The following is an 18867-nucleotide window of genomic DNA, read 5'->3' on the forward strand; positions in this document are numbered from 1 at the left end:
GTGGGAATTAGTGAGACCGTAATTTCCCAACAACTGGTATCAGAGCGTCAGGTTTGACGGGGGTCTCGGTTATAGGAGTCGGAGTATGCTTTGTGGTTGCCACGGGAGTGGATCGTCCACATCAGAAACGAGTTCTATTGATCGTATAGGGAATCTGGTTAGACAATATTTTTTATGATTTGGAGTAAGTGGTGTCTAGAATTTGTAGTGGACCGGGTGTTGAATTTTCTAATTTAACGGATCCTGTGCGTCACTCCACTACATCTGTCGGCCAGTCGAAACGAGAGCAAAATCAGAGAAAGTATTGTTTATAGGATACGGATACGATGTTGAAGTTCAGTCCAATGAGGTTCGATGTTGAGAAATTTGATGGGAGGATCAATTTTGGCTTATGGCAGGTTCAAGTCAAGGATGTGTTGATTCAGTCTGGTTTACACAAGGCATTGAAGGGTAAACCCACCCTTGTTCCTGGCAGTGATTCTAGCAGTAAGTTCGATGAAGAAGAATGGGATGATATGGATTTGAGGGCAGCAAGTGCGATTCGTTTGTGTCTTGCAAAAAACGTGCTTGCAAATGTGCACGGGTTATCAACGGCAAAGGAGCTTTGGGTTAAACTAGAGCAGTTGTACCAGGGCAAGGGCATCTCAAATAGGTTGTGTCTTAAAGAACAATTTTATACTCTGCGTATGGATGGGGGTTCAAAGATTTCAGATCATCTAAGTATTCTTAAAGGTATTGTTTCGGAACTGGAGGCTATTGGAGTTAAAACGGATGATGAAGATAAAGCTTTGAGGTTGATATTATCTTTATCATCGTCCTATGAGCACATGAAACCTATTCTAATGTACGGGAAAGAAACGTTGAAGTTTGAAGATGTTACTAGCAAGCTCCTATCCGAGGAGAAAAGATTGGAAGGTAACGGAGTCTCATCATCAGAAGCTACGGTACTGTTGTGTTCGGATAGGCAGAAGAGAAACTCTAGAAAGAATCTGACATGCTGGAAGTGCGGGAAGACTGGGCATGTAAGGGTTAATTGTCCAGGTGGAGCTAATCAGGCAAATGGCTCCAAAGATGCCAACATTGTCTCCGTTGTTACGGAGAGTGACGAATTCCTCTGAAGTCACGTCATCCTCATGGTGTGTCCGTGCCACCATGGAAAGGGATGTTCGTTAGCAGTTTCACAATTGCACATGGGCACTGGTTTGGCATTGGTGCAGGTTGTGTGGTGAAAACTGATGTTATAGCTGATGAAACTTCCAGGGAAAGCCAAACAGGAAGTTGCACCATGTAAAGACCCGTCCTAATCCATCCGGACGAAGTCCATATCGATTATAAACGATTCACAACAGTTGATTACATCGCGAGGTACTTGACCTCTATATGATACATTTTACAAACATTGCATTCGTTTTTGAAAAGACAATCTTTCATTACATCGAAAGTTGACGGCATGCATACCATTTCATAATACATCTAACTATAATTGATTTAATAATAATCTTGATGAACTCAACGACTCAAATGCAATGTCTTTTGAAATATGCCATGAATGACTCCAAGTAATGTCTCTAATATGAGCTAATGCACAGCGGAAGATTTCTTTCATACCTGAGAATAAACATGCTTTCAAGTGTCAACCAAAAGGTTGGTGAGTTCATTAGTTTAACATAAATAATCATTTTCATCATTTTAATAGACTACAAGATTTTCATTTTTCAGTTCTCATAAATATACGTCCCATGCATAGAGACAAAATATCATTCATATGGATTGAACACCTGGTAACCGACATTAACAAGATGCATATAAGAATATCCCCATCATTCCGGGATCCTCCTTCGGACATGATATAAATTTCGAAGTACTAAAGCATCCGGTACTTTGGATGGGGCTTGTTGGGCCCGATAGATCTATCTTTAGGATTCGCGTCAATTAGGGTGTCTGTTCCCTAATTCTTAGATTACCAGACTTAATAAAAAGGGGCATATTCGATTTCGATAATTCAACCATAGAATGTAGTTTCGATTACTTGTGTCTATATCGTAAAACATTTATAAAAACAGCGCATGTATTCTCAGTCCCAAAAATATATATAAAAAGGGAATCAATGAACTCACGCATATAAATATTGTAAAACAGTTATTAAAACAGTGCATGTATTCTCAGACCAAAAATGTAATGAGTAAAAGGGAGCAAATGAAACTCACGCTTATAAATATTGTAAAACAGTTATTAAAACAGTGCATGTATTCTCAGCCCAAAAATGTAATGAGTAAAAGGGAGCAAATGAAACTCACGCTTATAAATATTGTAAAACAGTTATTAAAACAGTGCATGTATTCTCAGCCCAAAAATGTAATGAGTAAAAGGGAGCAAATGAAACTCACGCATATAATTATTGTAAAATAGTTAATAAAGCATTTGCATGTATTCTCAGCCCAAAAACGTAAAGAGTAAAAAGGGCAAATGAAACTCACGCTTATAAATATTGTAAAACAGTTATTAAAACAGTGCATGTATTCTCAGCCCAAAAATGTAATGAGTAAAAGGGAGCAAATGAAACTCACGCTTATAAATATTGTAAAACAGTTATTAAAACAGTGCATGTATTCTCAGCCCAAAAATGTAATGAGTAAAAGGGAGCAAATGAAACTCACGCATATAATTATTGTAAAATAGTTAATAAAGCATTTGCATGTATTCTCAGCCCAAAAACGTAAAGACTAAAAAGGGCAAATGAAACTCACCTAATGTATTTTGTAGTAAAAATACATATGATTATATTGAACAATTGAACAATGCAGGGTTGGCCTCGGATTCACGAACCTATATCATTTGATTATTCATTAATACATATATAATCATAATCGAATATATATATTATTATTAGTGAATTAATTTTTATATTGATAAATTATATGTTATTTTATATATATTTAAATAAACAACAATTTTTAATATAGTTAAGTTTTATATTATATATCTTTTTATTTAAGAAATCTTTTGTCTACATAATATAGTTATAATAATAGTAGAATAAGTATACTGATAAAATAATAATTTTCTTAATAATAATATTAATAGTATTTATAATAGTTTTTATATATATAAAAAAATACATATTCAAAGCAATGATACTTTTTAGTAATGATTATATTAATTTTTAATAATAACAATACTCGTTAATGATAATCATTTTAATAAAGGTGATACTATTAATAATAATACTTATGCCGATATTAATAATTCTAATAATAATAGAAAATGATACTAATACTAATAATATACTTATGTTAATAATAATAGTTCTAATATTTATAAAATGATAATAATAATAATAATCATAATCATAATCATACTAGTGATAATAATACTTAAAATGATAATTTTTGGTAATGTTATTAATAATACATACAATATTAATATGATAAAGTTAATAACAATATTAGTAACTATAATAACAAAAATACATAAAGACATTACAAAGTAATAATATTATCAATGATGATAATATTTATAAGATTATTAATAATAATACTAAAAATATAATACTAGTAATAACGCTAATGATAGTAATAACTATATTAATGATATTCATAATATTACTAATACCTAATAATAATAATAATAATAATAATAATAATAATAATTGATAATTGATATTTATTACATATATTAGTAGTATTCTTAACAATAATAATTACAATACTAATATTAATAACAATAACTATAATAATCATATTTATAATAATAATAATCATAATAGAAATAAAAGGACTACCTTAATAAGCTTTCAATCAAAAAGAATGTCCCAGCACAGAATTGAACCCGAGACCCCTCGCTACCCCATCAATACTCAAGACCACTCTTCCAATCATGTTTTTCTGAAATTCTACCCAAAGAATATAAATATAACTCGTTTTATATTTCTGTTTCTTCCTCACCTCCTCCTTCTTCTATTACACGATCGAGAAACTTAATACCCCTCAATCTTTTAGATGTTTACTTAATCTTAAGATATTTAAACAAAATATAATCATTCACAAGTAAGATAATGAATTAATAAACGAAAAAAAAATATAAAAAGAAAAAAAAAACAGCGACTGCTGTTCGAAGTAAGAAAAAAAAATTGATTTCGAGATTTGCAATGTTTTAGGCAGAAGTTATAAAACGAAATTTGTTTCAATCCACCTTTTGAAACTATTAGGATCGTTAATTTCCGGTAATTCTCAACAACAAACTCAAATTTCTGCAAGAACAATTTTGTTGACCTTTATTTTCAAAACTTTGACCTTGAAATTCGAAGTGGTTATGAGGAGTTGGAAGTTGGGATTTTGAAAGTAGCTTGAGTGATGGATTCCTAACAACATTGCTTTTAAAGATTTTGCAAACTCATTCAAAATTAGATTATGAATAAAAAGTGTTCGTGCAGAGAAGGAACAAGGCAAGAAGGGGAAAAAAATGTTTACATTTCTATTTGATTCCCTTTATCGACAGAAGACACACATATATTGAAATTGGATGATTAATATGAAAGTAATAATTGATCAAGTTGGGTTGTTGATTGTCGACAGGTTACAGGGCAACAGAAGAAAAGGCAGAAGAAGATAAAAAAAATGGTTGGGATATATTATACTGATAACAGATATATAGATAACAGCTATATATCAAGGGTATGGAAGAAAACAAAAAGTGGAGTAGGTGAAAGAAAAAAATATATAAATATATATAGATAACAGATTTAGATAGCAGATAGCAGATAGCGAAAGACTTTTTTTTATATATTTATATTTATATTTATATTTATATAACTTAATGTTAATAACAATTAAATTTATTAATAATAATAATAATCATAATAACTGTAGTATATATATTTATCTGCATATCTATTTTTTTTAAATGTAACTGAATTTTATATGTAAATATTTGTATATACCTGATTTCATAATATATTTAGTATAAATGAATAAATCAATATGTTAATATATATTTTTAACCATATTGATGTATTAATTAATAATGTCAATATCTATACTTTAAATTGTGTTATCTATTGTTAATTATGTAATATATCATATTTCTTATCTACAAATAATAATCATAATAATAATAGTATTGATATTAATATTAAAAGAAACAACAATTTTATTTTAACAATTAATAATTAAATTTAGTATTTTAGTATTATATTTTATTGCTTGTATAATATAACTACATAATGTGTATCATAGAACTAATATTGAATATTAAGTTTTTATACATTTTAACATATATTGCAATATACATATAATAATTATATATAAGGATCATATATTTATACATAAGTTCATTTTAATTATTTTATATCTTAATTCACAATTTTTTTTTATTTTAATGTTTATTTTATAATGTTCAATTATATATATATATATATATATATATATATATATATATATATATATATATATATATATATATATATATATATATATATATATATATATATATATATATATATATATATATATATATACGTACATTTATATAAATATACATATTTATTTATAAACAAACATTCGTGAATCATCGGGACTAGTCAGAGGTCAAATGTATACATGAGCACAGTTCAAAGTTAAATGATTACATGAATATAGTTTCCAAAGTTTCCGAGACTTAACATTACATATTTTACTTATCTTGTCAAAATCATATAAAGATTAAATTTAAATTTGGTCGGAAATTCCCGGGTCATCACAGTACCTACCCGTTAAAGAAATTTCGTCCCGAAATTTGAGTGTGGTCGTCATGGCTAACAATAAAAATGTTTTCATGACGAATATGAGTCAATAATTAAAGTTTTATCACCATTAGGTGATTTGAATAAAACCACTCAATTATTCGAAGCGTACGAGTGAAATTATCACAAAAGATTGAGATAGAATAAGTAAAGATTTGTCGTAACTTTTGACAGAGTCAGGGTTGAATTTTGAAAGTAAGATACATCTTAACTTTTGACGTAGTCACGATTGAATTTAGAAAACAGGATGCGTCTTAACTTTTGACGTTGTTTTGGTTGAATTCCGGAATTCAAGGGATTTAAAAGAAAATCTTGGAAATCTATTAGATCTGATCCTTCGGCGAATAAGGGAATTAAGATCTCTCTAATTAAATACGGTGATCTGTTTCGATTACTCTGTCTGATATTTCCATTATAAATTTACCTTTTTCGTTCCATTAGTTTCCACCACTTCTATACCTTCTTTCCCAGTTTATATATTCAAAAGATTATAATAATGCTTAATCCGGTTCTAATCCTTGTTCTTATTCTGACTATTGCAATGATCATTCTTCTTTTCCAACTCCTACTGGAAGAATCTGTTTATTTCTACTATGCTCTAGGGATTATTGTATTTATAATCCTCCCGTGTCTTTATATTGCTATACGCACTGATATCCACAGTTTGTAATTTCGGTGTTGTTGTTGGGTTTTTTTTTTATTTTCCCTTATATATCGGAGCTCTTTGTCATTTTATTATCTTCTCAACCTCTAGTAAAGCGAGTAACGGTCCAGAATTCGTAGGTATGAAGTTTCAAAATGAACTTAATGTTCTTAACGAGGAAGAACGTAATAGCACGATTTGATTTGTGAAATTACCAGAATCACTAAGAATAGAACTATCAAAAATGTATTTTCTTGATATGTTCAGAAGTTAAGCAGAATGAAAGAGTTATGTAACATAGCACATGATGACGTTATGACCTGTGAATCATCACGTTCCATTAGAAACTCAGCATGACTTACTGTAATATAATCACGTTGATCAAGTGTCATTATATTATACTAACTCATGCTTCAGTTCCCAACATTACTTCAATAACATTCATATTTTAAGCTCGAAAGTTTACAGAATATAGAAACTAACAGTTTCTATATGATGTAACACTGATAGTACGAAGAGATTAATGACTTCAGATAAGATTAGTTATGAAAATATATTCAGAAGTATCGAGGATATTTATAATGAAAGATACGATAATATCTCGGAATATCTAAGATCAAAGGATGATAGAAACTATTGTCCGCAAGGGTTTAGAGTAAGGAGCAAGATATTCGCTGAAGACTTTAGCAGGCATTGAATCATTTGGATTCTTTGAAGTCAAACTTATTCTTTGTGATTTGTCCACGGCTTCCTTCATAGTCTCACATAATCCGCTTTTCGGTACTAAATTTTCTATTGAATGTTTCCAATATAATGATACACAGAAAGCACTAAGAGGTATATAATTTCGGACGAGAATATTTATGAAAATATCCTCAGAAATATCGAAGATATTGATGATGATATTTTGAAATTTCTAAGTTCGATGTTTGATGGAGAAAGATTTTCCGCAAGATTTTAACATGACTTCGGAGCAAGATATTCTCTAAAGATTTCAACGGATCCAAAATTATCTGGATTCTTTGAATATAGGGTATGGTCCTTGTATTTGTCCTTGGTTTCCTTCATGATTAACTTTATCCGTTTTCCAGTTCCAACGTTTCTGAGCTTTTCCAACATATTATTCTTTATCATCAAACTTCCGACGACTAAGGTCGTTTACGGTTGCCTACAGTTTCTGCTGCTTCATTCAGCTTTTTCAACATTCAGAGTATCGATTCGTAAACTGAGTGCTTTTCAGAATCTCAGAATGGAAGATCATAATTCTAAGAGATAAATGTTATATGGATACATATAACTGTTGATGTGGAAACGTTGCGAGACTCACAATACAGATTTGCTGATTCCCGGTAATTGGTATGGCAATTCTTGTTACAAGATGCGGATGAGTACATGATGAGACTTCAATAGATAAATATAGTGATTTTTCGAAGAGATTTAAACCAAGGAGCGACGAGGTTGCTGGTACGTCTGCTGGTAATATGATGGAATATAAAAGGTTCTCCGGTAACAATAAAAGAGCACGCATATATATCAAGGTTATAATAAGGTTGTTTAGAACGAAAAGTCGAAGTTGACTTGTTGGAGCTGTGACAAAATAGACTAATTTGAAAAGAATTGAAATGTTATTTTCGATAATAACACCGCCAAAGGAGCTAGCACTGATATGTGTTAAACGTTTACTCAGATTCCGAGTGTTTTCAGGTGCATAACAATATGCATCAATCTTTTCTTCCGTAAATGAAGTGCAGTTGGTTCATCCTCTCGATTGAGGTGTTTTCAGGAATTATGAAAAGTTTGAACACAGATTGTAATCGTCCAGATACAAATGAGGTTTAAGATGAAATCAAGTGGCAAACTTGAAGAATTGTTTAGTTTCATATGTTATAATCAATATTTTAATTCATTTTTAATTGTCCAATCTTATTAGTCCACAGTCGATAGTCCATAATTAACAGTCCAATAATTCATATATTGTTTAATATATAATATTCGAATTAATTAATACGTATCGTGACCCGTATTCGTCTCAGACTCGATCACAACTCAAAGTATATATATTATTATAGAATCAACCTCAACCCTGTATAGAGAACTCGGTCATTACTGCATATAGAGTGTCTATGGTGATTCCAAATAATATATATAGATGCGTCGATATGATATGTCAAAACCTTGTATACGTGTCCTGATATTTAAAGTGCGTAAAATAAATAACAGAAATTAAATGACAATAAATAAAATTGCGAGAATATAAATTGCGATAAATAAACTGCGATAAATAAATTGCGATAATTAAATTGCGATAAATAAATTGCGATAAAATAAAATGTAATACGGAATAAACAGTTAGCTAGGAACAGTTAGCTAGGATCTTGTTAGCGTGGATTCTTAACAAAATTTCATATTGTTAATTAGTCTGTTTCTAATCAATTTTTATTGTGTCCATTATTTCTTCATTATGCCACGTGTTGGATTCTGATAGGTCAAAATCCAAATATGAAATTGAATGAAAATGGTTATTCTGTGGTGAATTAGATTCGTATATCTGTGGATGTAAGTAGGATGGTGATTGACCGTTGAATCAGGTTCGAAGAATGTACCGTGTAACTTATTAATGTGAAATCTAAATATTCCTCGGGTATTACCTACCCGTTAAAATATTTTCATCATTAACAGTTTGTACGAAAGAATTTTTAATTACAATCTTTATGAAAACATATATACATATATATTTTCTTCAGATGTAATCGTGGATTTAATGAGTCAATATAATATTAAACTCATTTGATTTTCGGTTTGAGCTAGAATAAATAATCTCTAAGACTTTAGAGATTACATAATTGCCATGAAGAATGAAGATAATTGATGTAGATCGATACGTAGAACGGTGATTATACTCGAGATACAGAATGAGATGTTGAGGCATGGATTGTTGATGGTACTGGTACTGTTATTGATGGTACGGTTGGTGCCGGTGATGTTGCTGAAGCTGGTACATTTTGCACCATATTCTCCTAATTGATTATTCGAGCGCGAAGTTCGTTGACTTATTACTCCAGGATGATTGTCGGTCGGAACGAGCGGATGAATAAGGTTCAGAATTGTGGATAGAATATAATCTTATTGAGTTACCCTGGAAATGAGACTGAAAATGGTGTCTCGAACAAGTTCGTCGGTAAACGCTTCAGGTTCATTGTGAGGTGAATTTGGTTGGTGGAAGGGATTGCCTTCTGCACGTTTCCATTAGTTAAGTCGACTACGAACCCATCAGATGAATTGATAATGGCTGATTGGTTGATTCATGCCGATGATGCTGTTTTCGGAGCTTAGGTGAATATCTATGTCGGAATAGCTGTCGGAATAACTATCGGAATAGCTATCGGAATCTGAGGGACTCGAACTGGTTGCAGGATTCATCTCGTACGATCAGATGAAGGATTCTCGATAAGAAATAGATTATAGGATGTAGATTAGTACCCTGCAATACATAATTTACATATGCATATATAATACTAAAATCCCATAAGTTACGGAGGAATCTACGGAAGTTGTTAGGCAAAGTTACAGTAACAGATACGCTAAGATATGAATTTTGTCTATACACTATTCATGCAGTCAATGCAGTAAAACGTGTCTAGACTAAGAATGATAAGGAAGTGATTCTCTAAGAATGATAAGCAGGTAATTTTTGACACAAAATGATAAGCAAAACTTTTGACATGCAGACACGGTCGAAGTCCAGACTCACTAGTGCATCCTAACGACTTATCAGTTAGACACACTAATGCAGACATGGTTCGCTAAGACCACCGCTCTGATACCAACTGTAAAGACCCATCCTAATCCATCCGGACGAAGTCCATATCGATTATAAACGATTCACAACAGTTGATTACATCGCGAGGTACTTGACCTCTATATGATACATTTTACAAACATTGCATTCGTTTTTGAAAAGACAATCTTTCATTACATCGAAAGTTGACGGCATGCATACCATTTCATAATACATCTAACTATAATTGATTTAATAATAATCTTGATGAACTCAACGACTCAAATGCAATGTCTTTTGAAATATGCCATGAATGACTCCAAGTAATGTCTCTAATATGAGCTAATGCACAGCGGAAGATTTCTTTCATACCTGAGAATAAACATGCTTTCAAGTGTCAACCAAAAGGTTGGTGAGTTCATTAGTTTAACATAAATAATCATTTTCATCATTTTAATAGACCACAAGATTTTCATTTTTCAGTTCTCATAAATATACGTCCCATGCATAGAGACAAAATATCATTCATATGGATTGAACACCTGGTAACCGACATTAACAAGATGCATATAAGAATATCCCCATCATTCCGGGATCCTCCTTCGGACATGATATAAATTTCGAAGTACTAAAGCATCCGGTACTTTGGATGGGGCTTGTTGGGCCCGATAGATCTATCTTTAGGATTCGCGTCAATTAGGGTGTCTGTTCCCTAATTCTTAGATTACCAGACTTAATAAAAAGGGGCATATTCGATTTCGATAATTCAACCATAGAATGTAGTTTCGATTACTTGTGTCTATATCGTAAAACATTTATAAAAACAGCGCATGTATTCTCAGTCCCAAAAATATATATAAAAAGGGAATCAATGAACTCACGCATATAAATATTGTAAAACAGTTATTAAAACAGTGCATGTATTCTCAGCCCAAAAATGTAATGAGTAAAAGGGAGCAAATGAAACTCACGCTTATAAATATTGTAAAACAGTTATTAAAACAGTTCATGTATTCTCAGCCCAAAAATGTAATGAGTAAAAGGGAGCAAATGAAACTCACGCTTATAAATATTGTAAAACAGTTATTAAAACAATGCATGTATTCTCAGCCTAAAAATGTAATGAGTAAAAGGGAGCAAATGAAACTCACGCATATAATTATTGTAAAATGGTTAATAAAGCATTTGCATGTATTCTCAGCCCAAAAACGTAAAGAGTAAAAAGGGCAAATGAAACTCACGCTTATAAATATTGTAAAACAGTTATTAAAACAGTGCATGTATTCTCAGCCCAAAAATGTAATGAGTAAAAGGGAGCAAATGAAACTCACGCTTATAAATATTGTAAAACAGTTATTAAAACAGTGCATGTATTCTCAGCCCAAAAATGTAATGAGTAAAAGGGAGCAAATGAAACTCACGCATATAATTATTGTAAAATAGTTAATAAAGCATTTGCATGTATTCTCAGCCCAAAAACGTAAAGAGTAAAAAGGGCAAATGAAACTCACCTAATGTATTTTGTAGTAAAAATACATATGATTATATTGAACAATGCAGGGTTGGCCTCGGATTCACGAACCTATATCATTTGATTATTCATTAATACATATATAATCATAATCGAATATATATTATTATTATTAGTGAATTAATTTTTATATTGATAAATTATATGTTATTTTATATATATTTAAATAAGCAAAAATTTTTAATATACTTAAGTTTTATATTATATATCTTTTTATTTAAGAAATCTTTTGTCTACATAATATAGTTATAATAATAGTAGAATAAGTATACTGATAAAATAATAATTTTCTTAATAATAATATTAATAGTATTTATAATAGTTTTTATATATATAAAAAAATACATATTCAAAGCAATGATACTTTTTAGTAATGATTATATTAATTTTTAATAATAACAATACTCGTTAATGATAATCATTTTAATAAAGGTGATACTATTAATAATAATACTTATGCCGATATTAATAATTCTAATAATTATAGAAAATGATACTAATACTAATAATATACTTATGTTAATAATAATAGTTCTAATATTTATAAAATGATAATAATAATAATCATAATCATAATCATACTAGTGATAATAATACTTAAAATGATAATTTTTGGTAATGTTATTAATAATACATACAATATTAATATGATAAAGTTAATAACAATATTAGTAACTATAATAACAAAAATACATAAAGACATTACAAATTAATAATATTATCAATGATGATAATATTTATAAGATTATTAATAATAATACTAAAAATATAATACTAGTAATAACGCTAATGATAGTAATAACTATATTAATGATATTCATAATATTACTAATACCTAATAATAATAATTGATAATTGATATTTATTACATATATTAGTAGTATTCTTAACAATAATAATTACAATACTAATATTAATAACAATAACTATAATAATCATATTTATAATAATAATAATCATAATAGAAATAAAAGGACTACCTTAATAAGCTTTCAATCAAAAAGAATGTCCCAGCACAGAATTGAACCCGAGACCCCTCGCTACCCCATCAATACTCAAGACCACTCTTCCAATCATGTTTTTCTGAAATTCTACCCAAAGAATATAAATATAACTCGTTTTATATTTCTGTTTCTTCCTCACCTCCTCCTTCTTCTATTACACGATCGAGAAACTTAATACCCCTCAATCTTTTAGTTGTTTACTTAATCTTAAGATATTTAAACAAAATATAATCATTCACAAGTAAGATAATGAATTAATAAACGAAAAAAAAATATAAAAAGAAAAAAAAACAGCGACTGCTGTTCGAAGTAAGAAGGAAAAAAAATTGATTTCGAGATTTGCAATGTTTTAGGCAGAAGTTATAAAACGAAATTTGTTTCAATCCACCTTTTGAAACTATTGGGATCGTTAATTTTCGGTAATTCTCAACAACAAACTCAAATTTCTGCAAGAACAATTTTGTTGACCTTTATTTTCAAAACTTTGACCTTGAAATTCGAAGTGGTTATGAGGAGTTGGAAGTTGGGATTTTGCAAGTAGCCTGAGTGATGGATTCCTAACAACATTGCTTTTAAAGATTTTGCAAACTCATTCAAAATTGGATTATGAATAAAAAGTGTTCGTGCAGAGAAGGAACAAGGCAAGAAGGGAAAAAAAAATGTTTACATTTCTATTTGATTCCCTTTATCGACAGAAGACACACATATATTGAAATTGGATGATTAATATGAAAGTAATAATTGATCAAGTTGGGTTGTTGATTGTCGACAGGTTACAGGGCAACAGAAGAAAAGGCAGAAGAAGATAAAAAAAATGGTTGGGATATATTATACTGATAACAGATATATAGATAACAGCTATATATCAAGGGTATGGAAGAAAACAAAAAGTGGAGTAGGTGAAAGAAAAAAATATATAAATATATATAGATAACAAATTTAGATAGCAGATAGCAGATAGCAGATAGCAGATAGCGAATGACTTTTTTTTATATTTATATTTATATTTATATTTATATAACTTAATGTTAATAACAATTAAATTTATTAATAATAATAATCATCATAATAACTGTAGTATATATATTTATCTGCATATCTATTTTTTTTTAAATGTAACTGAATTTTATATGTAAATATTTGTATATACCTGATTTCATAATATATTTAGTATAAATGAATAAATCAATATGTTAATATATATTTTTAACCATATTGATGTATTAATTAATAATGTTAATATCTATACTTTAACTTGTGTTATCTATTGTTAATTATGTAATATATCATATTTCTTATCTACAAATAATAATCATAATAATAATAGTATTGATATTAATATTAAAAGAAACAACAATTTTATTTTAACAATTAATAATTAAATTTAGTATTTTAGTATTATATTTTATTGCTTGTATAATATTACTACATAATGTGTATCATAGAACTAATATTGAATATTAAGTTTTTATACATTTTAACATATATTGCAATATACATATAATAATTATATATAAGGATCATATATTTATACATAAGTTCATTTTAATTATTTTATATCTTAATTCACAATTTTTTTTTTAATTTTAATGTTTATTTTATAATGTTCAATTATATATATATATATATATATATATATATATATATATATATATATATATATATATATATATATATATACGTACGTTTATATAAATATACATATTTATTTATAAACAAACGTTCGTGAATCATCGGGACTAGTCAGAGGTCAAATGTATACATGAGCACAGTTCAAAGTTAAATGATTACATGAATATAGTTTCCAAAGTTTCCGAGACTTAACATTACATATTTTACTTATCTTGTCAAAATCATATAAAGATTAAATTTAAATTTGGTCGAAAATTCCCGGGTCATCACACACCATAACTGTTCAGCTGGTTATACAACATGTGCCGAGGTGAAATGCTTGAGATGTGATATTCTAAGTGTGATACTCTTTATGGTGGGGTATGATAATTCTGTTTAGAGTTATGGTTGTCTATTATGACAATGATTGTCGGGTCTTGACAATGTTCGATGAAGATGCAAGTTTTATCTCTTGAGAGATAATGTCAACGACATGAAGATGAGGATCTTGAAGTTGTCGTCGAGGAAGCGTCTACATCGGTTATCCTTGCAATATGGAAGCATGGTTATCTTCTTCTATCCAAAAGGTGGAGATTTATTGGATATAGTTTTGGTTAGAAGAATTGGATATGGTTGCATAGTATTTGTGAAGGATGTTATCCCACATAGGTGAGAGGAAAAAGTTGGAGGGGACTTGCTTGGTTATAAAAGAGGGGTTAAGTCTTCATTTCAAATTGCACCAATCAATACACTTTAAGTATTTGATTATTTCTTTCTTTCTTACCCTTGTTTCAGAGTTGTATTAGTTAAATATTTTGAAGAGTGTAGTTGGCTTAAGAGAGTTGTCTATATCATTGTAACAATTTGTGATATAGTGTATTTCTCTCTTTGGGGGCCGGTGATTTTTCTCCTGTTTTGGAGTTTCCACGTTAAATCTTGTGTTGTGTATTGTTATTATTTCTTTACTGTTATTGTTGGGCTGGGTGGTGGGAATTAGTGAGACCGTAATTTCCCAACATCCTCTTCCTTCATGCTTACCAAATACTGATGATCGTAAAGGACGACCTAACGAAGATTCTGATGAATCTAATGGCGTTGATTGGATCCTAGTGATATTTACGCTCGTTAGAGTAGTTGTTGGTTTTCGGATCGTTATTGCACCGTTACTCGTTAGCAAACGATGGAGAAATGTGTATTATCGATTTCTTAACAAAACGAGGATCAAGCTTCAACATTTATTTCATCTCATTCTACCTTGTAAGTCTTCTTAACCATGGATTATGATATTTCTCCATTTACAATTAGGAGTTAAATTTTAAGTTCTTCTTGTTAAAACACAGAACTTATTCTAAAGAAAGTGTTCGATCGATGAAAAGCAGTTAACGGCCGACTTTTATTCATCAATTATTTCCCTACATACTAATATGCATGGAAGAAATTGTACTAATATGCATGAAAGAAATTGTAGTTTTAGTTTTATCCAAATGTCGTTTTAAGTTTGCGTTCACACTACACACGGCCCCTCAAATTCGGGTTCATATCCACAACAACCCCCAAACTTTCTACTTTTTCAGGGGTAAAAAGCGTAAATATATAATTTTAAAAAAAACAAAAGAAATTGATTCCACCCGTATTTTTAACGGGCCCTATCTTCTCGCTCGGTCCGAGTTAAATTTTTCCAAGACCACCGTTCAACTCGAAAAAATCAGATGGACACAACAGGACTAACTATGCGCGAAACGGGCATCGTTAAAAAAACACTAAATAACAGGCCCTATATTCTCGCTCGGTGCGAGCTAAATTTTTCCGAGACCACCGTTCAACTCGATATTATTTTACGAACACAACGCGACTAACTATACGCGAAACGGACATCGTCAAAAAAACTCTAAATATTTCGAGCTATATTTCATACATATACGTACATGTCCAACAAACAACCCAACCTATTAGATATATAAGGTACCAAACAACGTATATACAAATATGACCGCGCGTTGAATACAACCACAGCAACGCGCGGTCGAATTTTTTCTAGTTATCACTAACGGTAACTACTCCATATGTCCCAAAAAATACTGTCTCAGTGTCTCCTATGAATTGAATTTTTGTTGAATTTAACATGGCTTTCTGATTTAATCTTGTTATCTGTAACATGTAGGCTTTAGAAGTAAACCACTTGATGAAATTCTTAGCTTAGATGAAGATATTAAACGACGGTCAGAGTTGTCACAATACGTCTACGGTCAACCCAACGGTAATTAGTGGTTCAAACACATCTCTTTAATATATGATTTTCATTTATGTAATTTCACAGCTTCAACCTTTATATCTCTTTGTTTTGCAGGCCTGAAAATGGAGTCGTGTGATGAAGCTAGCAGCTCGAGTCACCCAAGTGGTTAATAACAGGTTAGAGTTAAAACTAAATAGTCATATTGTCGTATTACATACATGTACGTATATTGGAAAGGAATATTAATCATTTTAGCGATTTTCTGGAAGTGTCCATAACGCTTTACCCTATTTTGAAAAAGTTGCAGATTTGACCCGCAAAACTTACCATTTCACACAAAAAAGAACTTACGATTTCATGATAAGTACTCTGGCCAAATTATTTATAGGCATTAAACAGGCTGCGATTTCACGACTAAAACGCAATGGGTCCCGAAATTTCTTTTCACTACGATTTCATGAATGTTATTTTAGTGATAATTTACTTAAAAAAAACTTAAAACTCGAAAAATATATTGTGTCTGAGTCGTTAAATTTAGTGGTGTCTTATAAACAATTTAAAAGAAAATATAAATTTGAAAAATATATGGGTCCTGCGGTTAAATTTAGTTGTCCTATACAGAGGAATATTCAAATGAAACCAACTTTTAAGTTGAGATTCAAGGGACCAATCAGAGTGCGACACGTGGCGCGATAATCACATGTGATTTAAAAAAAAATAAAAAAAATAAATAAATTAAAAAAAAAATTTGAAAATTTTTTTTTTTTGAAAATTTTTTTTTGAATTTTTTTTTCTTCAATCACATGTGAATGAATTTGACATGCAGTAAATCACATGTGATTCTGCATGTCAAAACCAATCACATATGTTTGAATTTTTTTTTTTTTAGTAAAATGACTAATTTCAGTAAATTTGTGCTAAAACCTTTAAACGCCAAGTTTTTGATCAAATCACCGAAATTAAAGTCTGAAATTTTAAAGATATGATCACGAAACGCTAACAAACTTGATCAAATCACCGAATTAAAGTCGGTTTCCGGTTGAAATTTTTATTTGAAGAAAAAAAAATTTGAATTTTTTTTTCCAATCACATGTGATTGGATTTGACATGCAGAATCACATGTGATTGTGTTTTACAATCACATGTGATTTGGTTTTTACAATCACATGTGATTGGATTTGAAATGTTAAATTTAAAAAAAAATTAAACTTTTTTTTAAAAAAAATTAATTTTTTTTTTCAATCACATGTGATTGTCGTGCCACATGTCGCGCTATGATTGGTTCGTTAGATTTCAAGCAAATTATTGGATTCAAGGAATTACAACTCGTCCTATACAATTTAAAAGATATTTTTTACTAAAAACTTTTAAACTAGTGGTGCCCATGACGCTACGGGTATAATACTAGACTTCCACAGGATAAAACGTTATTATCCTGACAAAATTTATAAAATCTACAAAAAATCTTTTTAGGAAATCTTAATATATATATATATATATATATATATATATATATATATATATATATATATATATATATATATATATATATATATATATATATATATATATATATATAGATTATAACTTGTAGGATTGAAGCTTTGTAATATGATTTCTGATACGTACTTTCATGGTAGAAGAAGCAAAATACATGTTAGCATTTGTATATATACTCCTTCTGTCCAAAAAAAAAAAAAAACTGTTTCATTTTAATTTTTGAAGGTCTTCTTTTTCAATTTTAATGCTATATATTTTTGTTTGTGTTATATGATATATGATGAAATAATGCAAATGAAAACACTTTTAAAACTAAGTCTACTAATATAAATTGCACTCAATATTACAGAGTAATACAAACAAACATATTTAAAATCAAACTTGAGAAAAAAAGTCTTTCAAAAGTCAAATTGAGACATGGAAAGTCGAACCTGAACCCGGAGAACCGAAGATTTGAAAGAAAAAAGAGCCCACCGAAACAACCTTGAACTGACACATATAGTCGCATCCTGGCAGAGCGTTAGGTCCATGTTTATGAAAATCTGACAATTGGATAAGATATAGTCCATTTGCGCCTGTATTTAGTCATCTAATCCGTCGTCCACCAAGTTATTCTAAGAGTCCAAAGAGACGGGTTCGTCGGATATGGCATCTCGCCTGTCGGTTGAGAAATCCCGACAAAAGATTATTGATTATGTGAAAGCTACCGAATGAGTAATGGATAAGCTATAGAGGAAAACATTACTCGTGCGATGTTAAAAAGTTTTAAACTTCTCTCTCAATTGGTA

The 18867-nt window shown here is 29.8% G+C and overlaps 1 pseudogene; it reads left to right on the forward strand.

Annotated features, from left to right (window-relative positions):
- LOC139840818 (receptor-like protein EIX2) overlaps window positions 1-16749 on the forward strand; it is an 83984-nt pseudogene extending 67235 nt beyond the window's left edge.
- Window positions 16750-18867: the final 2118 nt, after the last annotated feature.

This window comes from Rutidosis leptorrhynchoides, chromosome 4, assembly GCF_046630445.1.
Source record: "Rutidosis leptorrhynchoides isolate AG116_Rl617_1_P2 chromosome 4, CSIRO_AGI_Rlap_v1, whole genome shotgun sequence".
Classification (NCBI taxonomy): Eukaryota; Viridiplantae; Streptophyta; class Magnoliopsida; order Asterales; family Asteraceae; genus Rutidosis; species Rutidosis leptorrhynchoides.